General features: G+C 45.4%; 2 long non-coding RNA genes across 3 annotated transcripts; one reads left to right on the forward strand and one right to left on the reverse strand.

The window, feature by feature from the left end:
• The first annotated feature begins 6862 nt into the window (after window positions 1–6862).
• LOC135969655 (uncharacterized) lies at window positions 6863–18099 on the forward strand. The gene is made up of 3 exons (XR_010585004.1): window positions 6863–7109; window positions 16437–16535; window positions 17645–18099. It is a non-coding gene; the product is annotated as an uncharacterized lncRNA (long non-coding RNA).
• LOC135969654 (uncharacterized) lies at window positions 16319–22336 on the reverse strand. 2 transcript variants are annotated; one of them, XR_010585003.1, is made up of 4 exons: window positions 21251–22336; window positions 20322–20624; window positions 19448–19531; window positions 16319–19057 (listed from the first exon to the last, which is right to left on the reverse strand). It is a non-coding gene; the product is annotated as an uncharacterized lncRNA (long non-coding RNA). The 2 variants fall into 2 exon arrangements; XR_010585001.1 differs by having other exon boundaries at window positions 16319–20624.
• Window positions 22337–26553: the final 4217 nt, after the last annotated feature.

A 26553-nucleotide genomic window follows, 5' to 3' on the forward strand; every position in this document is an offset into this window, starting at 1 on the left:
GTACTCCTAGATTTAAGATTTGTGAACAAGTAAGGGAAAATTATTTGCCTGCTACAAAACTGCTAAGAGAGATGACAATCAAGGAAGGGTGGGAATCATCTAAGGGAAAGAAGAAGGGAATCAATTATTGCTCCACCAGTGGCTTGCTGAAAAGCTTTCCACACTTGTAGGAAAACAAATTCCCCACCACCAAGAGTAGAGGCCCCAGCAAGGACAGTCACAACAATGGTGGCCGTCAGGCACCCTGTGAAGCAGAGTGGAGCCGCGGGCAGCAAGCAGATCATGCCTGGGATAAAGACTGTGGCGGCTGTGCTAGGGGTGGCAGTAACACAGGGAGACTCTCAGTAAGGGGACCTGAGGTATCATCCGCCCCCAACTCCACCCTTCCTCCCCTCCCCAGAGGAAAGCCAGCATCAGCTCCTGAGGGAGGGAGGGCTAGTGTGGCTTGATGGGGTGGCAGGGGTAGGAGGCACAGCCAAAGGCTCTGGAAATCATCTTGAAATCCTAGGTTTTCCCGGAGGCTGCTGTAGCCTGGGGGAATGGAGTTACATCTAACTGTAAATGTTGTTCACACTCAGTCTAAAGAAAGTCCAACAGTCATTTTAGGATGGTGGTATACTTCAAATTACTTTTCTATGCCCCAGCTTTGGGTTCCATTAAATTCTCATTCTCCCCACGTTTCTGTTTTTCCTCCAGGTACCCTCAAAGAGCACCCATCATTCATTCATTCATTCATTCATTCATTCATTCACTCACTTATTCAACAAATACTGATTGAATCCTGCTCTTTACCAGGTTATACTAGGTACCAAGAATACAGGGTCAGCAAAGACAGGCATGGTCCCTGCCTTCAAAAGGAGAGGACCTTGATCAAATACCCACACAAATTAACATCATTGCAATGTGTGGGGTCCTGGGTACATAATGAGGGGATTTTGTTAATAAGGGACATCAGGGAAATCTCTGAGGAAATGATGAGTGAAATAAAATCTGAAGGAACAATAGGATTAACTAAGCCCAATGGGTCCTGGGCATCCCCTAAAGTGGGGCTGCACATGCGTGTTCAAGGCCATGAAAGATGGCAAGTGTGACCTGAATGTAGACAGCAAGGAGGTGGGATTCTCAACCAGGCTGGGGAAGGCCATGCACAGGCAGCCACTGGAGTGTTGAAGTGGACAGGTGTTATGTGATTCAATGTGCATTTGAGAAAGAGTTTGATCTCCCTGTGGAGAACAACTTGGAAAATGTCATAACTAAATGTCATTAGACCAGGTAAGAAGCTATTTGCTACAGGTGAGTTGGGGTCTAGGAGAGGGACAACGGAGGGGAAAATGATGATGGGGTAGATAGGCTTACAACATATTCCACTCCTGAAAGATCTTCCAACAGCCTTACCCTGCAATGAGCCCCTCCCTTCATGGGCTAGATCACCATCTGAGAGAAAAGCACAACCCTCCCTTCTTTCAGGTTTGTCTCTAAGGATGTCCCTTTAACTTGTCCCTTGGGATGCCTTCATGATTTCTTTCTAGCTTGCTCTAAAAATGAAGTAAAGCCTGTCCATGATGCCTGGGACATATCAACTTCAAGGTCATGGACGGAAATGATGATAACTCAAATTATAGGACTGTCAACTTTCAAGCCCCCATGACCTTAAATGATGGATCAAGGGGCTGGGATCAGATCAAGAGAGCTTCAAACCACTGCTGACTGCTAGAGCATTTAATCTGCTGATGGAGTGTTCAATATAATATAATATTGGAATGTGTGTGTGTGTGTGTGTGTGTGTGTGTGTGTGTGTGTGTGTAGTCCAATTAACCAAAGTGGTCTTCTTCCGAACACTTTGAGGATGCTGTAGTAAGATCCCTGCATCAGGTGAGAGTGGAACTAGTTACCAGATGTTCTCTTCTGCCTGGGATCCCTGCTCCTGTAAGACAGTTGGTAATCTGTTCCAAGAATGATGTTTTACCATGGTGCTGTGCTAGGCACCAGGGACTGGAAGATGAAGAAACATTTCCTGCGCTCCTGGAGCTGCAGCCTAGCAGGCCTACCAATAAGGACAGTGCCATGGGATATGCTGCAGCACAGGCAGAAGCAAAGCACTGTGGAGACCCCAAGGCTGGATGTAGCAGCTCTGCCTGGCTGAGTCAGGAAGGTTCTCCAGAGGTCACATCTGATCCAGGTGTCAAGGGATGAGCAGGAATTTATCTTGTGAAGAAGAGGAGGCTGGTTGTTTCAGCAAAAGAAATAGCTCCTAAAAAGGCACCTAAGAGTAAGATGTGCCCCAAAAGTGTCCCCAGGGGTGATAGAGAGGCTGTAGCAGGAGGTAAGTCTGGAGACAGAACTCTGGTGGGGTTACTGGAGCAGGAGGGTCTATCTGCTTTAAGGAATATACTGTGTTAGTCTTCTATTGCTGCATAGCAAATTACCCCAAAACTGAGAAGCTTAAAACAGTTAACGTGTGTTATCGTATAGTTTTCATGGGTTGGGAACACAGTTGTAAATTAGCAGTCCTCTGGCTCAGGGTCTCACAGGCTGTAATCAAGGTGTCAGCCAGGACCAAAGTCAACTCAAGGTTCTACCAAGGGAGGGTGACCTTCCAGGTTCACTGCTGTGGCTGCTGGCTAGAGACATCAGTTCCTTGCCACATAGGCCTCTCCATGAGGCAGGTCCCACCATGGCAGTTGGCTTAGAGAGAGACTTTTTGTAACCCAATCTTGGAAGTGACATCCCATCACTTTTGCCGTATTCAGTTTGTTTAAAACCAAGTACCAGGTCCATCCAGCCCAGGTTGAAGAAGAGGTTACATGAGAGAGAGAATATCAGGAAGTGATGATTATCAGGGGCTGTTTTAGAGGCTGCCTACCACATATACCAAGAGCTATTTATGGCCTCATTGCAGCATGATCCCACTCTGCATAAATTATAGAGAAAGACATATAATTTTATTGCATATTAGTTTTTGTTGATGGGTACATTCTGGTCCCTAGGAGCCCTGAAGAACAATGTGCTTCATTTCACAGCTCTCCCTAAGGATTTTATACAACCCACTTGGCACTCACACTGTTATTATTAAATGGATTCAGCCAAAAGCTGCCTATGGGGGTAGAGATCGGTGGGAAGGTAGGGCGGCAGAGGAAGGAAGTGATCAGGACCCCAAATTGAATAAAGAAAAAGGTCACACGCCAACTGCAAGTTAGAAAATGAATCTGAGTAGAAGTAAGTATCCTGGTTGACAGCTCACACACGATGCCAACTTGCCACAGCTTGGCAGCGCCTTTGGTTTTCCCACATGCAACTGAAAATAGCTAGCATTCATCCTGAGGGAGTGCTACTAAAATAAGTAACTACTTGGAGCTATACCTCACTGCTCATTCAAGCTGGAAGCAGTCTGCAATTATTTTGCTGAAATTAGATACAAATTAAGTTGCCACTTCCGGAACTCTTTCTCTTGTGCCATATTACAAAAAGGAAACTGATTTTTGAACTCGGACAGCTTAGATGTGTTAGATGTTGCTTCTTAAAAATAAATGTGCTCGGCCGGGCGCGGTGGCTCAAGCCTGTAATCCCAGCACTTTGGGAGGCCGAGAGGGGCGGATCACGAGGTCAGGAGATCGAGACCATCCTGGCTAACCCAGTGAAACCCCGTCTCTACTAAAAAACAAAATACAAAAAACTAGCCGGGCGAGATGGCGGGCGCCTGTAGTCCCAGCTACTCGGGAGGCTGAGGCAGGAGAATGGCGTGAACCCGGGAGGCGGAGCTTGCGGTGAGCTGAGATGTGGCCACTGCACTCCAGCCTGGGCGACAGAGCGAGATGCTGTCTCAAAAAATAAAAATAAAAAAATAAATAAATAAATGTGTTCTCTGACAGAATATCTAAAAAGACAGATTATTGATTTTAATCTCTCATGAGGCCTAACCTCTACATGATCCAGGTTTCCTGATTTTCAGACCTGAGTTAAGTTGCTATGGATATAGAGTGACAGGCCAGTGAAGGAAACTGGGGATAGCGAGTGGCCTGCCCACAGGTGAGATATACTCTTTAAACTTGTTAGGGATAGAAAAGGGGGCCAGCCTAGAATTGTCTTCTGGGAGGTAAGGGAATGGTCCTGCTCCCACTTTTTAAATAGTGGTTTGAAAGTTTTCTCAGGGTGTGCATACATTTAGACGTACAAGTTCTGCTACGTTTTAAAAAGGAAAATAGAATAAACAAACATATATGAAAACAAACAATAATAATGATGATTTGGGTCTTTCCTCAAACTTGGCTGGAAGTTACTGGCACACAAATAGTAGAGGTGCTTGGGGGTTTTCTCCTATGAAGGAAACCCTGATTTGTACTATCTCAATAAAGCAACACCTTCTTTTGACCTGCCTTTGGAAGTAGGTGAATTTCTAAGAGCCCAGCTGTGCCTAGACCCTAGGAGGCCGTCATGGCTCCCAGGGTGGTAATGTTTCTCCACAACTTTGAATTTCAATTTCCCTTTACAAAAGGCAAAATTTGTTTTATTCCCCATTGTTGGAGACATTAGTCATGGATGAAACACATTTAAAACTCCCCCATGCCCTGCTTCTTGCCCACCCTAACATCCCCACTCTATATCCTCATTCCAATCTAGTGAATCTTAGAAATGACACATTGAATGAAGAGCTTTCCACGTAACCTTTCCTCCTTGGTGAAGTTTTCTTTTTGCGGGGTTCTGGCGTGTGTGCGTGTGTGTTTGTAGCTCCATAATTCTCAAAGGAAAAATTGCTAAAAGGTCATCTACGCAAATCCTTTTGATGGTGAATCTCTACAACCTCACTTTAATTTTAGGAGATATTTCATTTCATGCCTTAAGTTTTGCAGTTATTTTCAGCGTCTCCTTTTCCAGACTTCTTAGGACTTGGAAAGAAAATGAAATGACGTTGAATGAAATCAAAGGAAATTGAGTGATCTGAAATGATTTGATGTCAGCAGGAATTTCCCATACAGCTCACAGCCCTCCCCCCAGCACATCTCCCTCTTGGGTATGGTGAGTTCAGCTCCAAATTTATTCTGACAAGAAAGCACAGGCTCCAGTTGGTCTAAATCAGGTGAAAATCCAAAGCAACCATCCTTCCTGGACAACTTTCTGCTTTCCCAGTGCTTATCACGGTCTGAAAATTCCTATTTAAAGAAGCAGAGCTTTCTTTTAAGTCCTAACAGAGCAAAGTCACACTCAGCAGTGCACAAGCGCAAGTCGGGCTCGAGAATGCATTTCTGGCAGAAACGCTCCTCTTTTCTCTGTCTCCTCCAGCTCTCTGCAGGCCCAAATCTTGCAGAAGCCATTCCATGTTCCCTGAGCAGGAAAAGACAAACTCAGACCGACAACTCTGGACTTCAAAAGACGGCACACAAGGGGAGGAAGGCCTGAGAGTACCAAGGCGTGAAAATTCAGAATGCTGCTATCTCATTTATTTTAACCATTTAGGAAACGTTTTGATCCGCATCCTTTTCCCTTCCCTGATTTCAGAAAATAAAAATGCTTCGGTTCTGAGGAGTAACTCTCCATATGGAAGGGGAAGATCAGGGGATGGATGGGGGAGGGCTGCTTGCGTCCTCTCCCCTGCCACACACAGGCTCCCTGTTTCAGCCAGTGTAAAAATAGCTGCCCAGGTTTATGTATTCATCCCTAAGCTGCAATGAAGCGTCTGCCTCCCGGCAGAGTCCGCTGCCTTTTAGTAGCTTATAACATCAGGTGACGCCTCCAGCCCTCCCATTCCCCGCCCCAGCCCGGATAAACGTCCTCCGTGACCTTAGAAGTTTTCAGTTTAATCAGCGGTATCGTTTTTGAGAGGAAAATCCTCCCGGCTTTGCGGGCTGGCAGGGCTCTGGGGCCCTCCCCTGCCTCCCAGCCCAGGCCGCAGAGCGAGAGCGTTTCCATCTGTGCTAGGAGCGGGAAGAGCCTCTCTGTGCTCCCCGGCACGTCCAGCGCGCGGGCGGGAACACGCTCTCCTGTGGGGGGCAGCTTTCCCAAGGACCTTGCCTAACGAGGGCCAGGCGGCTCCCCCGTGGGCCCCGAACGGCTCCTGGCAGGCCGACCCCCATCCCTGTCGAGAGCACTGATTTCCCCAGCGTCCGGGGGAGGCAGCCGCGCCCTCCCAGAGCAAGGCAATCCAGCGGTCAGGCGGCGGCGAGGGCCTGCGCGTGCGCAGAAAAGAGCTGCCTCCGCGCCAGGCTGGGGCGCGAGGGCGGAGGATGGAGGGCGAGGGCGCATGCGTCAGCCGTGCAGCTGGGGCCGCGTAGGCGAACTGAGCTGCTGGGTCCTGCCTTCAGTGCAGTTTCTTGGCATCACGTTGGGGACACCGCACCATTAGAAGACAGCCACAGAATGTTAAAGGCACGGTCTCCTTCGAGGGCATCTGCATAATGCCTTCCGTTTACAGATGAGGAAATTGAGGCCCAAAGGGATGATGGGAAAGGCCCAAAGCTGCATTTCTGGATTCTGGCGGCTGGGACCAGATCCAGCTCGTATTGACATGGTTTAAGCACTTCTTCAATGAGCACTTATCAAATGCCTAGATACTATGTACTCAGTGTCTGAGTGGCAGAGAAAGATAACCACGAATACGTCAGAAGCAGCGTAGCTACGGCTGCCCTGGATTTGGGCATAGAATCAGACAGACCTGGGTTTGATATGATGATTTCCAGGACCACACTACTAGTTGGATGGCCTTAGTGAAGCAGTTAACCACTCCATGCCCTAGTTTTCTGGTCTGCAAAACGGAGATAAAAATAGGCTAGGGTCGTGGGATTTAAATGAGATAAGGTGCACATTGCTTAGCACAGCCCCTGCACATGGAAGGCACTCAAATAAATATTCGTGCAATGTTTTGAGAAGTAGAAAGTGCTAGGCACGTAGGCGTTCAGGAGACAGTCACGGTACTCGTTTCCAGACAGAAGTCATGAGGAACAAGAGGGAAGGTGCTTTCCCGTGAGCAGCGCTTGGGGGAGACTCACACAGACAGTTACAGGATCTGGCATGACAGGGAAAGGAGGAAATTGCTTCTGTTAATCTTTCCTTCAGCTTCTCCCGCCCTTCCTATGCACCCTCTCTGTTTCCCTTTCCACTTCTCACTGTGACTCAAGGTAGGTGGCTGCAGAGAGACATTGGGCCCTCTTACCAGGGAAAATATGTTCTGCAAGGTGGCATAATTTATGTTTTAAGTCCCACTTTATCATAGGGGCTCCCCTCCTCTTTACCTAGGTATGATAGGCACAGGAAAAAGCAATGGAGTTAAGTGGATATGTGACTAAGGTGTCAAATTGGAGTAGTGTGGATCATAGATCTCAGAGATGAAGATCTTCTGGGTGGATTCCCTCATATTAATGAAGAAGCAGTGAAAAACTGTGAAAGGCAAAATGACATCAAGTTTCAGACTCAGGTTGGAGCCATGGTGTTCTGTAGCACCATAGTTCATTCATCCACTCACACACGCTACTCTGGGTGGATATCCAATATACTGACAGGTACAAGGTTCTGCCTCAGTAGGCAGGGAAAGGGGAAAGGAAATAGAAATCCGGGAGGATTCTCGGGTTCTTTGTGCAGCTTCATGGATGTTAATACCATTTACTGTGATTGCAAGGAGAGGAATAGAAACTGACCTGAAAGGAAGATGACATGTTTTGAACATGGGTTTGATGTGGCTGTAGGACATCCAGGTGAAGACCTCCAGGAAGAGTTAGGAACATGAGTTCCAAGCACAGGAGAGAGGCCTGGAGGTGCTTACTGGGGAACAGCCAACTTAAAGATGGTCACTGAAGCCAGGGCAGGGCTGGGATGGCCCAGAAGAGCAGGCAGAATGAGAAGATTATGAAAGCATGAAACCCAAACCTGACAGATACCAACTCCTAAGGATCAAATAAGAGATCCTGAGGAACAGATGGAGAAATGGAAAGAAAACCAGAAAAAAGTGGCATCAAGCAGTTCACATCAAGACTCTCCAGGTTGAAGAAGTGGTCAGGAGTGGGAAATGCCACAGAGATGTCAAGCAAATGAGCACTGGAATGTGTCTGTTGTATTTGACAATAAGGAAGTCATTGATTACTTGTGAGACTGGTTTTAGTGGGGATGTGAGGGCAGAAACCAAATCACACTAGGTTAGAAGCAAAATGGAGTCGAAGGAGAGGAGGAGAGGCAGGGCTAGTAGGTATAAACCACTGCTTCCAGAGAGTTGGTTGGGCAGGGAGGGGGAAGTTACAGCTAAAAGAGGAGGCAGGGAGAGTTTCCTTTATTCATTGTTGTTTTGTTTTATTTGTTTTGTTTTCGCAACTATGGGAAACTGGAACAAGCTTATAGGAAAGGGAAAGCAGGAGGGGTCAGCAAGGAGAAATAAGTTGGAGTCTCAGTACAATCCCCAGCACCACCACAGGGTGAGTGACAGAAGAGGGGATTCTGGCCCCAGATAACCCAAAGGAAGGGATCTTCTTCCTTGGTTCTTTTTTTCTACCACTGGAAGGGAAGAAATGTACATGGGAGGTTTAGAAATGGACTTGGGGAGCTCTTTAAGTAAGCTTCATCTGTGTCAGGATCTAACCCTGGCAGTAATCTTATCATCAAATGCATTTAATCAGCCCCATTTGCATGTGGATCTGTACCCAGTGCTATTCAAATAATGTGAAATGGATACTGTTATTACCATGTCACTCAGGATTATGGGTAGCAAGTGACTGAAACCCAGTTCTAACCATGGAATCCATGGGTTTGCTAAACTGGGTAGACTGGCTTTAGGCCCAGTTAGATTTCAGGTGCTTTAAAGGTGTTGTCATGTATAATAGGCATAATGTTTTGAAATTATCAATGTACTTTTCTCTTTTGCCTTTCAAAGCATATGAACTTAGTCTACTCAAGGCATTTATCTGCCTAGGAAGAGATGAAAGTTCTTTCCAGAAAGTATGCAAAGAGAAAGAAAGCATAACACTCAGCTTCTGGCATTCAAAAACAAATTTTGTAGCAAGGCAATAGCCATGTAATTCAAGCCCTTACCTTGAAAAAATATCCTGTACATTCCATTACCTTCCTCTTCAGAGGGTCAAGAACTGAGCTTGGTAGACTAAACCTTAGGGTTTTATATTCGAAAGGTCTAGACCAGGAGAAAGTGGGAGATTATCAGAGGACAGAAGCAGCAGAATAAGACAAGAGGCCTGAGTGGAGAGATTGTATTGGAAAAGTAAAGCTTAACCACAAAGGCAGAGGGAGATCTTTCCCCCACATCCCCTCCAGAATTATGAGAGGAAGAGCCCAGTGTTGTTCAGGTAGCAGCAGGCCCTGCTATGGACTTTTCAAGCTGTGTCAGGTCCCTATGAAGCCTAGACTCTACCCAGACATAGCAGCAAGCCTGTAGCCAGTGTGCCAGAGGTGAGCATTGGAGTGAGGTGACTCAGTGGTGTGGGCTGCTGAGGAGAACCCTGGGACCAGGGTTGATAGGAAGTCATGGACAGAAGTCAGAGTCTATAGCAGCAGGAAGAGCAGAGAAGGAGCTAGACCAGTCAGGGAACACCTTTGGGAGTACTGCCTCCAGATGGATCACAAGCTCCCCATCCACAGACCCCCACATCAGAGGCTTTCAGTGCCGCCAGGACAGACAAAAGTGGATGTTGTCCCAAAATAATCACATGCAAGGCAGCTATGCTCAAGGACCAGTACAAGGACAAGAGTTCCCTTCCTCTCAACACCATGAGGACATGGAAAAGACACACACCACCATACTGCCTCCACCCCAACACATCCTGCAGGGATGATGATCAAAACATTTTAAAATCCTTATAGGCTGAGGCGCTGAGGAGTCTAAATGGAGGTGTCCTACTATGCCCAGAGTTAACCCTTTAGTTGATGGATTATGAGAAACAGGGATCTCAGGGCAGAACCTGTTTACCAACTGCTCCATGCATATTTTAGTATTTTATCAATGAGGGCAGCCATAATGCCATGTACCTGTTGAATATTGGCCATGCATCCTGATGGCATCTTTATGGGAGGAGAAGGAGAAAGAGGAAGCCATCTGAGAAAGCAAGCATGTTCTCAGTGGGGATATTGAATTATTGGACTGAATCAAGATTTAAACCCTAACTAGTGAAGGACCAGACTGATTATGGACAAACTAGAGAAATTATATTTTATTGGCACATTCAAGTTGCAATATGAGTTGCATTTACCATCTGTCTGCTTTCTTTGTGTTAGTTTCACTCTCAGGCAGAAGCTCCAAGCATCAGCGTAGCAAAGGGCAAAGGATCTCTTTCTTAATAGTGCCCGCAAAATCCCAGTCAGGCTCGCATTGGCTTAGCTTTGGTAATGTACCCATCTCTGAACCAAGCCCTGATTGGCGAAGCCCAGGTCACATGACTATTCCTAGCCTCATGAACTGAAAGTGGAGTGAGGGGTGGCTCCCCTAAAGAAAATCAAAAGGCTATGAGCAGAAAAATGGGGTAATGAATGCTGGGTAGGCAGGCACAACAGATAGAACCACTATTGCCTTCGGAGTTTAACTCTCTAAAACCCAGAAAGCACAGTAACTCCATGGCGGGAAATGAATTGGCACCTGAGCACTTATTCATACATTGATCAGTGTAGAAAACTAACTTTGAAAATCATAAAGCAGATTTAGTTTTCCCTCTTAAATTTTCTTCCCACACTGATTAAATTACTTTTAATAATTAGAGTTAGGAAATATAATCAACTAAATATCTAGTATAGTTTAAAGCTTGGTCCAACCTGTAAATAGTTTCATTTAGGAAGTGCTCAGTCTCCCTCTTTACTGATGTGAAGACAACAACTGTTTTACTTTTTCTCTGTGTATTATTTTCTCTTTTTTAAGAATCACCCTCTTGTCGGGCATGGTGGCTCACACCTATAATCCCAGCTACTTGAGAGGCGGAGGCAGGAGGATTGCTTGAGCCCAGGAGTTAGGGACTGCAGTGAACTATGATTGCACCACTGTAGTCCAGCGACAGAGCAAGACTCTGTCTCTACAAAAAGAAAAAAAAAAAAAAACATAGAATCAACTTCTTCTAAATCCAAGATAAACTGCACAATTAATTTATTGCCTATTTTTTAAAAAGGTTTTTATAATAAACAAAAAGTTTAATTATTCCAGATACAAAGAGATAGTAAAGACAGCATTAGCTTTTCTTCACAGACTCTTATTTTCAGTGTCACAAAACACTTCCACATAAATTTTTAAATCTGCATGATTTTAAAATCAGCCCTATGTAAAAGGAGATATTTAAAATCTAGAAAAAAGAAATATAGTCATCAGTCTTACTCCAAAATTTATGTTGTCTTTCGGAAACAGTATTATTTCATAAAGGATATCTTGATATTTACAATATGTAAAACTTAACTCTCAGAATTGAAAAACTCTTTGGGAAAAAAATTATTAATCATAATAAAGGGAAATAAACTCATCATCCCCTAGTGTCTGAGTCACATAATTAATTCAGAAGGGGCTGGCTTTCTCTGCATGTGGGATCCCAGATACTCATTTATGCATCAAATATTTATCACACCCTTCATAGTTTCTCCGCACTGTGCTGGGCACCAGGGATGTGAAGATGAGTAAGACAGGCTTGTGTCTGGGAAGAATGGAGACCAATGGAGAACACAGATCTCTATGCTGGGGTATGAGGGTGTAATGAGGGCTTGCAAGAGGAACAGTTCATTTTCCAGGGGATGATGGCTCAGTGACGAGCGGGGATACTAAGCTGCCTGAAGGGTTCGCATTTCCCATGGTGCCCAGTGCAGTGCCGAGAATGAACTTGTAGACCATTTATTGCTGTGGCTAAGATGGAGGAGGTTTGGAAATCTTTAACAGCTGAGCTCTGTGACAGAAAAGAACAAGAATTCCTGGTCCTCCCAGCACCTCGGTACGTGTACTCTGGTGCTGATGTTCAAGATCGTGGTCATTCCAGTCATGCATTCAGCAGGCAGTCATTGAGCACCTACCAGACACTGCTTGAACAAACAGACTAAAACCTCAAGGAGCTTACTCCTGAAGTAAGCTATATATTTTGATATATATTGCATATCAAAATGCTGATTAATGCTATGGAGAGAAAGGAAACAGGGAATGGGAAGGCAGGGGTTGTAGGTTGAGGGATATGAAATGGGGTCTTTAAGAAGTCTAAACTGAAGACAGCTCCCTCAGTTACCTGAGCATCAACAACTGTGGCTGGTGATGCATTAGGAGCCCTGCAAAGAAAGTGGCCAGCCACCTGATCCCAGAGTTTCCGGGAAGTGGCCAGTTGGGGCCAAGACAGGGTGGTGTGCATCCTCCTCCATACCCCAAGAGTTTTATTATGTGGTGAGTGGAGCTGGTACACCCAGAGTCTGAAGCAGTGGAGAGGGCATGCCTGGGGATGAAACAGTCCTTTGTTCTGCGAATGATGAGAAGGTGTGTTCAGATGTAGGCAGGTCCCCAGGCAATGTCTTCTGGAGAAGAAGAGCATCCTGCTCCCCAAAGGAAAGATTTGGCAAGGCCAAGATAGAAGGTCAAGGCCCTGACCAAGAGAATCAGAATGGAGCGTAGATGCCACATCGCTGGAATGGGCTAGGAGGAGTGAGCACATGGGGTACAGGTCCCATCTTTCATGGGCATCAGGCTATAGCTGGGAGGAGAGCAAAGAAAACTTAGGGTCACGTGTAGACCTTTAGACTGGAACAGGGTTGGTATAGGGTGGCCAGGTTGCAGGGGCTTTGGAATCAAGTCAAGGAATACGTGTTTTTCTCAGATCTACTAACACTGGCTCAGTTGTATCTTTGCCATAGCCAGGACTTGCTTGTTCTGTCACCTGTGTAAGAACCACAGTTCTTTTTTTGTTTGTTTGTTTTTTGAGATTGAGTCTCGCTCTGTCGCCCAGGCTGAAATGCAGTGGCATGATCTCTGCTCATTGCAACCTCCAACTCCTGGGTTCAAGCGATTCTTCTGGCTCAGCCTCCTGAGTAGCTAGGACTACAGGCATGCACCACCACACCTGAAAATACAAATTTTTGTATTTTCAGTAGAGATGGAGTTTACCATATTGGCCAGGCTAGTCTCAATCTCCTGACCCTGTAAACCGCCCTCCTCAGCCTCCCAAAGTTCTGGGATTACAGGAGTGAGCCACCGAGGCTGGCCCCACCACAGTTCTTTTAACCATAAGCCAAGTAAGAGTGAAATAAACTGTAAGTTCACTGGGAGGGCAGCTAGGAATGGGGAGGAAGGTGAAATGGCAAGGAATCCCAGTTTTTCATGCCCAGAGTATAATTCTCAATGGAAACCAAGCAGAAAGAGACTTAAATAAACCTCTGGGAAGGAGAAAAGTATGTATAGTAAACAGTGACCAGCACAGTTTGCCCTCCTGTGTGAATATCAGGGTCAGAACAACGTGTCATGTTGCCACTTTGATCACAGGATTTTGGTCAGAAAGAATGTGGGATTTGAACTTTGCTCTGAGTTTGGCTCTTGACTGTCACCTGTTCAGCGTGTGACCTTGGGTAAGTTTCTTAACCTCTAAGCCTTCGTTTCCTCATCAGTATAGTGGGAATGTGCAATCTGGTGTCTCTGCTAGGATTCCATCACATCTAGTGGACTAGTGAAGAAACCCTACGGGGATCTGGGAAAACTCCCTTTCTTGAGGAAATGCAGGGAGCTGCGCATGGTGGGCTCACCAAAAGGCGAAGCACCATACTGGAGGAGGGAGTAGTTTTGAGTACACTGTGGTGACAGGGGCAGAACCCCATCCTTCACCCTACTCCATATCAGACCCATGTCTGATTCCTGGGCAGAGCTGTCACTAAAAGCTAAAGGGACTATTTGTTAGTGCTTCATAAGACACTGGAGTACAGGGTCACTGAGATGAGACCCCCTATAAATGAGCATAAGAGAGAAAAAGGCATCTTTTCCACTTGACAATCCACAGAGCAACTTTACCAGAGTGAGATGGCAGAGCAGAGAAAGGGACAGTGCCGGGCATTGATTTGCTGATGAGCACATGGAAGACCTCCTAGCCCAGGAACTCCCCAAAAGTGCACGGTAGAAGGTGCTTTGCTGGGAGCTAGGTTCAAAGTGAGAAATGGTGGTAACAAACTAACATTTGGATTATTAGTCTTGATGTGACTTTATTTGTGCATGCATAGTGTATCACACAGGGTTCTCTAGAGAAACGGAACAAATAGGACATATACAGATATGAGAAGGGGATCTATTATGGGAATTGGCTCATGAAATTGGCTCGAGAAATTCCATGATATGCAGTCTGCAAGCTGGAGAGCCAGGACAGCTGGGGCTATAATTCTGTCTGATACTGAAAGCCTCAGAACCAGGGGAGCTGATGCTGTAACTCCCAGTCAGAGGCCCAAGGTCTGAGAACGCGGGTGACAGCTTACGTACAGAACGCAGCTTATATAAGTGCCGGAGTTGGAAGGCCCAAGAATCTGGAATTCTGATGTTGGAGGTGGAAGAAGATAATGTCCTGGCTCCAGAAGGGAGAGCAAATTCACCTTTCCTCCACCTTTTTGTTCTATTCTGGCCCTCAGCCTGTTGGATGCTGCCCACCTGCATTGGTGAGGGTGATCTCCTATACTTAGTCCCCTGATTCAAATGCTACTCTCTTCCAGACACACCCTCACAGACAACCCAGAAATAATGTTTTATCATCTATCTGGATGCCCCTTAACCTAGTGTGGTCGACACAAAATTAACCATCACACCTGGTGGGGGAAACTTGGCTAATACCTACCTCATAGGAATCAAACAGGATGTTCCCAAGCATGAGCCTGGACATGGCAAATACAAGGTAAATGGCAAATTCCCTCACAAACCACCCAGGAACCCACTGGAAGCACCGCAGAATGCTCAGAATGCCCCTCGTGTGTTTAGGGATTGAACAACATTCTTGTGGCAAATATCTTTAATCATAAAGTAACTTAACACGTATCTTTGAGCATATATATGTTCCAGTAAAGTATACCTGCTAAGAGGGGTTTGAAATTATCTTTTCTTCTCAGCACTTTACAGTTTACAAAATACTTCAATGTGAATTTTAGTCACCTTAGCTCTCACAACAACCTAATAATGTAGGATCCCCATATATAAATCAGAATATTGCATTTCAAAGAGGTGAAAGGACTTGTCCTTAATGACCCAGCTAATAAGGGGTGCAGCTGGACTCAAACCTGGTCTCCTTCCATTAAAGTCTGGTAGAAAACTAAGACCACAACAAATACAATAATGACAGAAAAAAAAAAAAAAAAAAAAACCCAGCAACTATGAAAACCTGACTCAAAGTGCTGGAGACAAAGACAGATGTCTATAGCTGGACATCCAGAAGGAGTCAGCTGGGACCTGAGCCAATCTAACTAGAAAATGAAAGGGTGCTGCTGAAGACAGGGAGGCAGGGGTGGAAGAGGCAGGCTTCCAGTGGGACCTCACCTGGCACCCCTGGAGCTGGCACCCAGCTTTTCACAGAGCATTTCTACTGACCTTTCCAAAGGGCACTACAACTCACTGCTCCCAAATCTCTGAAAGTCAAAACGGAAGCTTTGCTCCTGCATCACTGTCTGAACCCTGCAAATCACCTCTTGTGACTTTGGCAACTGCTGGTCTCAGGGTTTGTATCCCAGTCATTTCTACTTCTTGGAGAATTATTTACGATATTCTAAAAGTATGGAAAACCATCTACTAAAATGTGTCAACATTAAAACATTAGTTAGCTATAAATGATGCTCACTTAAGTTACAGAAAAAAACAAGAGACAGGAAAAGACATGAGCATTTATGGGCCAGCCTCTGTCCTAGCATCTCTCACACTCACGATGTCTTGTTATATTCATTGCAATATAATTTGGGAAATGGTATCATTCCCACTTTGACAGCTGAGGAAATGGACACTCAGAGAGGCTAAGTAACTTGGCTAAAGTCACACAGTTAATAAGCAGCAAATCTAGGATGTGAATCCACATCTGACTTCAGGGTATTTTGCAATATACCACAGTTTATGGCCTGTGGAATTCAAATGGAATTAAGAGATAACCAGTAAACTACTTTCATTGCCAATAAAATTCTTGACTTTGCTTTTTTATTAATTCAAATTTACCAACAATGCAATTTCCAAATTACCACCTTCGGAAGAGTACTTAAATCATCGAAATACTCAGAATTCGTGGAGTCCTAACAGGATTTGACACTGAGAGAGATGCCACCAGAGGATGCACGTGGAGCTGAGTGACTCTAATGTGAACTTTCCTTTTTGACAGTTCTCTGTAAAAATGTGGTCTATCTTGCACTGGATGGAAGATGAGGAAGAGATTCTCAGCCAAACCTGCATGATTTCCTCAAACTCTGTTTAATACAAGTGCCAAAGTTTGACACATTCTGACCACTTTGCTTTCTTTGGCAATCCCAACTTTGACAAGAGAATAAGAATGTCTCCCCCTTGACAGGAACAACGTGTGAAATGAAAGACCTCAGGTGCTGTATTGGCTCTTGACAGCTCTTCAGAAGAAAGCACCTCCTGCCTGTTCTGTTCAGTCCTGGTGCAGGTGAGTCACTGCCTTGCCAGCCAGGCAAGTATTTTAAGAAACAAAATCTAAGCCGGAACCAGCAGAGAAAGACGAGGGATGGATTAGCACCATTAGCTTTGATGGTGTCTTGTTGTCATGGTGCTAGGAAAATCACTATCATTTAGAGTCCCACTCAACAGCTGTTTTGCTGGAATTTTTGACATGAGAGGCTGGTGGCCACCCTAACACAGGCGTGGGACATGGGTGTGCGCACACACGTACACCTGCAGCAGACACCCACTCTAGAGGGCTCACGGCGGTTGTCTGGGACGTGACTCAAAGGCTGTACCCATGTGTATGACAACCCTGTTTCCCATACATCAGCTTGCAGGAAGCCAGATGACCCACCAGCTTACCCACATCGCTGGAAGCTTTGGAGCAGAGTCAGTGACTATGTGAACCTGCCTCAACCTCTGCTCCCTGGTTCAGCATTTGGCTTGGGAAAATTGCCACTATTGCCTGTCTCTTAAACATTATTTCAAGGCTCAGGTCTTCCACCATTCTGAGGGGCAGGGGCAACTTTGAGTTCTGCCAGGAGCTGGGGTTAGGGGTAGGGGAATGCTCGCCAAGAGAAATGACTAGAATCTTTATCAGGCTGTGGAACACAGCCTGGCATTTCTGGGTAGGCAGCCTCCCCTGTAGCCTCTCCTGGCATCTACACTGCAAAGTCCCCTATTTCAGTATCTACTGAAAGGGGTGAGGGTGGGGACATTCATTGGTACTGGGAGGCCAACTTAGAGTGGAGAGGAGCTTATCTCATGGCCCTCCGGTGAGCCACACTAGAGGAGGCCCCAGATACACAGCGCTCCCTGCTCAGACTCACACTTGCCTGACTCCCTCCCTCATGCTCTTCTTTGGCTGCCCTTACCTGGGGGACTGCGGTGGCTGTGGGGGTGCAGCGGGGTTGGGGGGTGGCATACCTCGCTACCTTGCTTTTCCCAAGTCCCTTTAATTAAACCAAATCTTCATATGAATGTAAAACACAAGTAGGCTTTATCCCAGGGCCCTGTGCTCCTCTGCCCCAGATTCTGACTCAAGGACTTGGAGCAGACTGATTTTTATTAAAAGTCCAAGTGATTCGATTGCAGGTGGTCCTGGACAACACTTTGAAACATGCTGTGGCAGAAACAAGGCAGCAAGCATATGGGATTCATCTGTTGTGAGTGATAATTTATCTAGTTTCTAAAAATAGTGTTATAGGCTGGACTGTTTTCCCCACCCCTCCCCCACGCCATGCGTATATTGACGCCCTAACCCCTAGTACCTCAGAATGTGACTGTATTTGGAAATGGAGACTATAAAGAAGTAATTAAGTTAAAATGAGGTCATTAGGATGGGCTCTAATGCAGTATAACTGGTGTCCTTATAAGAAGAGATTAGGACACAGATGCACACAGAGGGAAGACCATGTGAACACAGAAGGAGAAGACAGCCACCTGCAAGCCACAGAGAGAGCCTTTCAAAGAAACCAACCCTGCAGACAATCTGATCTCAGGCTTCTGGCCTTCAGAATTGTGAGAAAATCAATTTCTGTTGTTTAGGTGACCCAGTCTGTGGTATTTTGTTATGGCAGCGAAGCTGACGAATACAAACAGAAGGCTGATTTCACTTAATAATCATCTCAGAAGGCAGAGATTGCTTCAAACTATTGTATAAACAAGGCTAGTTTGTGAACCAAAGGACATGAGCCCCAGACCTGCAGTCGCAGAGGCAGCATGACACACACAGACAGCACGGCTTCTTGTCAGGCATTCCTGCACTCAAAGTCTCAAAGAACCTTCCTCTCTAGCCTTCCACCTGAGTTACTTTAGACAAGATAGCTATTGTTATTTTATTTAAAAAATATGTATATAGTGCTTACTATGTGCCAGGTAATAGTCTATGCACTGTACAAACATTAAGTCATTTAATCCTTGTTATAACCCTGTGATAGATACACTGAAGAGTCACAGTCCCTTATTCAAACTCTTGCTTGGGACCAGCAGTGCTTGGCATGTCAGAACTTGGGGATTTGAGAAAGATATACAGTATATATACGATAGGCTTCATAACACCTCATGGCATCTGCAACAGCATCCTGTTATGAAATATACTGATGTTTCTAGTTTCTGTAGTGACACATATATATGTTGCATAAGTAAAGACTGTAAGTATCCTTGTGTCAACTCAAGACACAAGGATACTTTCAGTCAATGTGCTTGTTTCAGGTCAGGTTTTGCTGCCAAATGAGTTATAAATACATTTTTTCATATTTTGGAGCTTTTAACATTTCAAAATTGTGGGCCTGTGTTATCCCCATCTTACAGATGAAGAAACTGAGGCACAAGGAGGTTAAACAACTTACCCACATTCATTAGCTCGTGGGAGGTGGGACTGGGCTACCAATCCCCCAGGTTTGCAGCCTTGCCGTGAGGACCCGATACAAGGTAGACTTCTGGGATGAATTGTGTCCTCCAGAATTCATATGTTGAGGTCTTAACCTGAGTACCTCAGGATAGAACCTTATATAGAAATAGAGTTATTGCAGATATAATTAGTTAAGATGAAGTCATTAGGGTGGACCCTACTCCCAAGTGACTAGTGTCCTTATAATAAGGAGAAATTTGGATGCAGAGGCAGGCATGCACACAGGGAGAGCACCACGTGAAGACGAAGGCGGAGCTCAGGGTGACACTTCCACAAGCTCAGCAATGCCAAAGGTTGTTAGCAAACTGCTAGAAGCTGGGAGGGAGGGGCATGGAACAGATCCTTCCCTGCCAGTCCTCAGAAGGAGCCAACCCTGCCGACACCTTGATCTTGGACATGTGAAACAATCCATTTCTGTTGTTTAAGCCACACAGTTTGCGGTGCTTTGTTACAGTAGCCCTGGCAAACCATTACATGATCCTTACCCAGTGCCGGATTCTGAGTGGGAGATCTTTAAGTTGTAGCTGGTCATACTTACTATCAGTATGACTGAGGCCTCAGACTGTTCACTGAAAAATAACGTCAATAAATTAGATTATCTCTAAGACCTCTTTCAAGTTCTGGGTCTAATCTTTTATGTTTATAACATGGAGATAATTCAACTCCATTTGTAGCCCAATGGCCTGGCTCTTATAGCATTTCTTCATTGTTTTAAAGATAGGAACCAACCCAAATGCCCATTAATGATAGAATGGATAAAGAAAATGTGGCCCATATACACCATGGAATATTATGCAGCCATAAAAAAGAATGAGTTCATGTCCTTTGCAGGGACATGGATGAAGCTGAAGACCATCATTCTCAGCAAACTAACACAGGAACAGAAAACCAAACACCGCATGTTGTCACTCATAAGTGGGAGTTGAAACATGAGAACACACGGACACAGGGCGAGGAACATCACATACCGGGGCCTGTGAGGGGGGAGGGGACAAGGGGAGGGAGAGCATTAGGACCAGTACCTAATACATGCAGAATTTATAATCTAGATGACGAGTTGGGTACACAAACCACCATGGCACATGTATGTATACCTAGGTAACAAACCTGCACATTCTGCACATGTATCCCAGAACTTAAAGTAAAATTAAAAAACAACAACAAAAAAGATGGGTTAAGCTGGACGCAGTGGCACACACCTGTAATCCCAGCTACTTGGGAGGCTGAAGCAGAAGGATCACTTGATCCCAGAAGTTTGAGACCAGCTTGGGCAACATAGCAAGACTCTGAGCAATAGATGGGCTAATGTAAATGTGGTCTTAGAAAGCAAAACAACAAGCCAGGCTCAGTGACACATACCTGTAGTCCCAGCTATTCAGGAGGCTGAGGCAAGAGAACTGCTTGAGCCCAGGAGCTCAAAGCTGCAGTGAGCTATGATCGAGCCACTGCACTCTAACCTGGGCAACAGAGCAGGATGCCATCTCTAAAGAAAAATACAAAACAAAACGAAGAACATTAAAACCAAAACCATGTGGGCCCTAATTTGCCTTCTGATGTTCCTGCTTGCATTGTGAATTCGCTCAGTCCTTGGCTTTCCTGAGTCTCTTCTGCTTGTGTCTTCAGGCCTGTGGAGTTAAAACCAGTGTGGCCAGGCTACGGATCCTGCAAAGGAAAGTAGAAATCTAAGTTAGAGGTTGTTTTCTGTGAGTTAAGAGTGTGTTGCTAGAACCCTATTTAGGCTTGGAACATTTGGGTTCTTCATGTGGACATTTGTCCCCAAACTGCCACTTCACTGAGGCGATAAAAGCTGCTTTAAGAGAGCGGCTTGAATACTTTTTCTGTTCATAAGACAAGGCATGGTTGGGTCCAGTCTAGGGAAAGAGGTAAAATGATAAAAAGGTTTTTTTGAGATTTAGTGACAGGATTTAGCCCATTGTCAAGCTAGCTTGGAGCTTTAAGCCTCTGCCCTTAAGATTCTACATATCAATTCAGAAAAGGATTTGCTGTGGGTGGGGTGTGGTCCCAAGCTCTCATCTGTGGAATCAGGACCTCAATGACTGTGTGTGTTCAAAGAATGGGCTTTGGGTTTCCTTCCAGCATCTGATCGTGGTGTGTAGTGGCTCTTGGGGCTGCCTCTCTGACTCCCTGTCAGTCCCTCAGCCTTTGTCCAGGAAGCAGCTCCCAGCTTCTTTCCTGGAAGCACTTTTGAACCAAGCCAAGGGGCCTCTCTCATCTCCCCGTAGTCCAAGCCCCTCCCAGAGCCAGGAGTGGTTTTAGCATTTGCTTACCGTTTTTCATGTTTGTTCCTTGTTCCTGGATACCCTCTCCTGATTTTAGAAGTGTGCCTTCTCCTATCAGTGGATGCAGCCCCGTGGAATTTCGTGGCGATACAAAAATAGTTGCAGGATGGGGGTGTCACTTTTTGGTCGGTGATTCTATGCAATACAAAATGAGAAATTTAAATAAGCAAAAAGACTTATCTAATCAATTGAACTGCTGGGAAGTAGAGAGCACATATTGTTCATTTTTGAATCCCAGGTGCTTGGCACAAAGTGAGTGCTCAGCACAATTATTTGTTGAATGCATCCATCTTAGTTTTCTTCCTTCTTCAGAGAAGTGCTCTGACATGCATCAAGTTTAAAAGTGGTTGCACAAACAAAGTTGGAAGATGTTTCTGCTTCATAATAGCTGTCATGAGTCATGTCCAATGAAAAGGTCCTGGGATAAGGAGGAAAAGGACGCACAGTCCAGATCCAGCTCAGCCATCATCACCCAGGCGGCCCCAGGGTCTTCGGCCTCCCTGTGCCTTGGTGTCCTCCATTGTAGCAAGAAGGTCATAATTTCTGTTCTGCCTCCCTTACAGCTGGTTATGAGAATGTGACATGAGAGCAGACATGAAGAGATCACACTGGAGGTCCTACTTTTATTATCATTATTATTACTACATGTAATTGTAGAGTTGAAGTGCTCATAATTATTTTTGACCACCTCAATCTCTTTTCTTCTCCATGAGCCTTCAAGGACCAAAGCCAGGTTTACCTCCTACCTCAACTGAAGAAATGTCCATCCTGGTGAGGACTTCTTGCAGCTCAATCATCTGCTTGGTCAGCAAACATTTTCTGCATCACAGGTGGAGACTGAAAAGTTAAGTTGTGGAAGACTAGCTAAAAAACAGTTGTTTGCTGACACAGTTCCTGTGCTTGAAGCTACTCGGAGCACAAACAGTAGGGTCTTCTCACCGAGACTATGCTCCTCAGCAGCATCCTTGAACCAGCTAGAGAGCCCTCAGCCCCATTTCTGCCCACAACAGGCCCAGGAGGTGAGGAGATTTGATAAGGGCAGCCAGCCAGTGGCCAGCAGACAGGCCAGGAACCGAAGCCTCCTGATTCCAGTCCAGTTTTTACTTTACTCCCCACTCCTCTCAGTGGGGGCATTGGTAGGTGGTGCTTTGCTTCCTCTTGTGTCCTGGTGCAGATGCTGTTGCTAAGGTAACTGGGTAAGCATAAAACAGACACAGCCCATGGGGTCTTTCTGCCTCCACCTGTGTGTCCAGACAGTTTCCCATCCCAGCCAGAGAGACACAGTCAGGCTTATTGATCCAGGCTGAGCATGTGTGTTGGAGCCTGGAGAGAAACGCCTGATCTGTGTGGCAGCCTGTGTTCTCTGAACACTCTTCCTGGGCATGGTTTGAGTCAAGATGCTAAAGATGGAGACAGATGATGAGGAACCGAAATTGCTTTAGTATACCAGTTGTCAGTGTGACATGGCTAAAATTGTCCAGGGCCTGGGTTCTTGACATATCCTTCGTTTATTGAGGGCATTTGTAGAATAAGAGGGCCGAAAGTATGCCTCAACTCTGAATTCTGTGTCTAGCTTTCCTGCTGTACCCCAAGATGAGACCCTCCAACTTTCAGACAAGGGCTTTTCTTGAAGAGCTATGTGATACTGTGTGGCTGATGTTCTCTTGTTCCTGGGAAGGTTTAGCTAATTAGTGTGTTATCCAGAGTCTTCCTTACCTCTTTTTCTTAACCCTTCACTTAGCAGGCCCAGCAGAGTTGGTCCCAAAGGAGAGAGGAGAGAACATATATAAATGAGCCAGTTTGGCTGCAGTGACAGCTCACAAGATGGTCAGATCATGAAGAGAGACTGAAATTCAGTCTAAGCTGCAGAAAAGGAGGAGAAGCGGGTACGATTCCTGCACTTCCAACTGTAAGTGGCCCCTGGAAGAAGCAAAGCATGTCCACATTAAGACTGGACTTTACTTAGGGACTCCCTGGCTTAGGATCTCACTGTGACTACATCCCCAGTTTCTTTGGGGTGCATGTTGGAGGAGGCAGATCGGTCCTGGTAGCTGGTCATAGAACTGTAGCCTTTTGAGGTCTGAGAGAAGTGTGAGATGCTGCAGAGGGCTAGAAACTCAAACCTTGAAATATGAACCCTGCCACCCTTACAGGTGACCACACATACTAACTCAGTCCCTCTCAACAGACTCACAAACTTACCACCCACTTTCCAGGCAAATGCAACAGCTAGCTGCCCCCTACATGTCCTTTGCTTTTCTACTACTATCCTTTACCACTTCTCTCCACTTAGCGACATCTGTCTTAGACAGGATACATTGGTTGCAAGTTCATAACCCAACTTCTATGAGCTAGGGAAAAGGAGGGCACAGCTGATATTTGGGAATACCTGGAGTCAGGGGCTCAGAGTTCACGACGACTCTCCTGCTCTCACCTCTTCTCTCCACTTCTCTCCAGGTGCCTATTTCGTTCTCTCTCATGGTGTAGTGATTTCATCCACATTGCAGGAAACACGGCTGCCCAAATCCCTCCCTGCCACACCCACATACATGAAGCTCCTGAATTTAACCTCTTTAGGCTTTCACTAAAGATATTGCCAGCTTTAAATCTGAAAATTCCAGGTAAGACTAATGAGTGGCTGTCCTTGGTTAGGCGCCCACCACTGGACTGTCAAGCAAAGCAGGGCGAGGGCAAGCTCATAGCGCACGGTTCCTGTGGGCTGTTGGGAGAGGATACTTTCACGTGAGAGGAGAGTGGTAGGCAGACAATCTCACAGACATCCACAGCAAGGCCTCCCTCCAACTTTAAGGCCCTATTCAACAAAAGTTCTCCAGAATCCTTTTCAGCTCCACTTGGATGGGAAATAGCCTTCTCCTCCTCTCCACCCTCCCAGTGTCTTCACCTGTACCTCCCTGTGCACTGAACACCTGTTGACCACGTACTTACCATTTGAATAACTTTTATTATACAAATACTAATGTGTGTCACTGAAGAAAAACATTGGAAACATAAATAAAGAAAGAGAATAAAATAAAAACCACTCGTAACTCTGCCATCTGGAGATAATCACTTAGCATTTGGGGGTAGCAGTTGTTAGATTGATGTCTTTTTTTTTCTCTGCCTACATTCAGCCCTTCAACATCTCACCTCTCTGTGCTCCCCCAGAATCACCACAGTGCTTCCCATTCAGCGTGGGCTTCCTTTGAGCATGTTAAATAAGCAGTGAATAAAGGAATAAACAAACAGATGAGTAAATAGAAAGTCGGATAAAAAGTTCTCCTACCCAAAAGTTGCCCCAGAGAAGGTATGAAGAAGGCAAAAGAAAGGTACCAGTCCTCAGAGGGCACAGGCACCCCACCCTCCCCATTCCTTCCCAGCCTTCTCTGCTCCTGTTGGGACAGAATCCGTGCCAGGAAGTGAGTGGTACATAGTGAACAGGCCAGGCCTAGGCCATAAACATTAGTGAAAATACTGTTAAGGACGGAAGCCCTACCCCTGCCATGTGACTTGGAAATGTTGCCCATGGCTTAAGGGAAAAGAGGATTCATGGAAACAACCAAGTCACAGTCGCCACATGCATGCAGTATTTTAGGCCCAGCAAGCAATCTGGCATATTCTAAGCTTCTCATGAATGGGTTCCAAGAAATCTGATTTTTAGCAGTGCTGTTGACACAGGAGTTGCAACAGCAACCCCCATGACTTGCCCCTCACTGAGTTGAAGATTATCATTGATTTATCTGGAGCAGAAACAGCAGGATTCCACATCACGCCTTGGAAGGCAGCCTGGGCAAAGGCAGAGAATTAACAGATCTTTGTTATTAATTCCAATACCACAACTCCCCATGGGTCCGTGCAGTAAAATCACAGGCTCTCTTGACAGGAGTTTCTCCATGTTTAAGAGGGCTAGTGTTTGTTTTGTTTTGTTTTGTTTTATGGGGCAGGTCCTTATTCTTAATTACAAAGACAAACCCAAATCACAAATATTTGTTAATCACACACCAATCCAAAACATGTTAGGTGCTACAGGAGATGCAAAATAAGTAGCACAATCTCTATATTTCATTCTTTTGAGCATCAAACATTTACTGAGGCTGTTCTATGTGCCAGACATTGTGCTAGGCACTGGATTTTATAGCACATTCCAGTATTTTCCCTTTTAAAAGTGAAAAGATGAGGTTCAGGGAGGTTAAGCAACTTACCAAGCTTGCCCATAGTCACACAGTTTGTAAGAGGCTTGGGATTAGAATAAAGGCAAATACACAGTAATGGGATGGCTGGGTCATATGGTACATCTACCCAAAGGATTAAAAATCATGCTGCTATAAAGACACATGCACACGGATGTTTATTGCGGCACTATTCACAATAGCAAAGACTTGGAATCAACCCAAATGTCCATCAGTGACAGACTGGATTAAGAAAATGTGGCACGTATACATCATGGAATACTATGCAGCCATCAAAAAGGATGAGTTTGTGTCCTTTGTAGGGACATGGATGCAGCTGGAAACCATCATTCTTAGCAAACTATCACAAGAACAGAAAACCAAACACCGCATGTTCTCACTCATAGGTGGGAACTGAACAATGAGATCACTTGGACTCGGGAAGGGGAACATCACACACCGGGGCCTATCATGGGGAGGGGGGAGGGGGGAGGGATTGCATTGGGAGTTATACCTGATATAAATGACGAGTTGATGGGTGCTGACGAGTTGATGGGTGCAGCACAGCAACATGGCACAAGTATACATATGTAACAAACCTGCACGTTATGCACATGTACCCTAGAACTTAAAGTATAATAATAATAAAAAAATAAAAAAACAAAAAAAAATAAAATAAAAGTTATTTCACACACAAAAAAAAGAATAAAGGCAAATAATCTGACAGTTTGTTATTATTTTTATCAGCATTGTAGTGCCATTCATGTAGCCTTAGAAAAACTCAACCAGCATTTGCATGAGCCTCCTTTTCACTAACGCACAACAGGCCACAGTTCATATTGGGGAGTAGGAAAGTGGTTTGTGCTCATTTACTCTTCCACCAGTGAACCTCCCAGGAGCAGCTAACGTGTGCAAAACCAAGTGTCCATGGCCCCTGCTCTGTTCTTATGCACAGGGGTCTGTTGATAGCTGCCCTCCACACAGCCCTGGCACAGGGATCAATCACAGGCCCACAGCCAGCACAGATGAGCAGAAGGAATGCAAGTTTTGGTTTCCCAGTAGTGCTTTGCTTCTGACCCCTCTGTTTTTCCTTCTTGACCTGGAAGCAGCGTTTGGGTGCTAAAG

Source organism: Macaca fascicularis, chromosome 2, assembly GCF_037993035.2.
Source record: "Macaca fascicularis isolate 582-1 chromosome 2, T2T-MFA8v1.1".
In the NCBI taxonomy this organism is placed as follows: domain Eukaryota; kingdom Metazoa; phylum Chordata; class Mammalia; order Primates; family Cercopithecidae; genus Macaca; species Macaca fascicularis.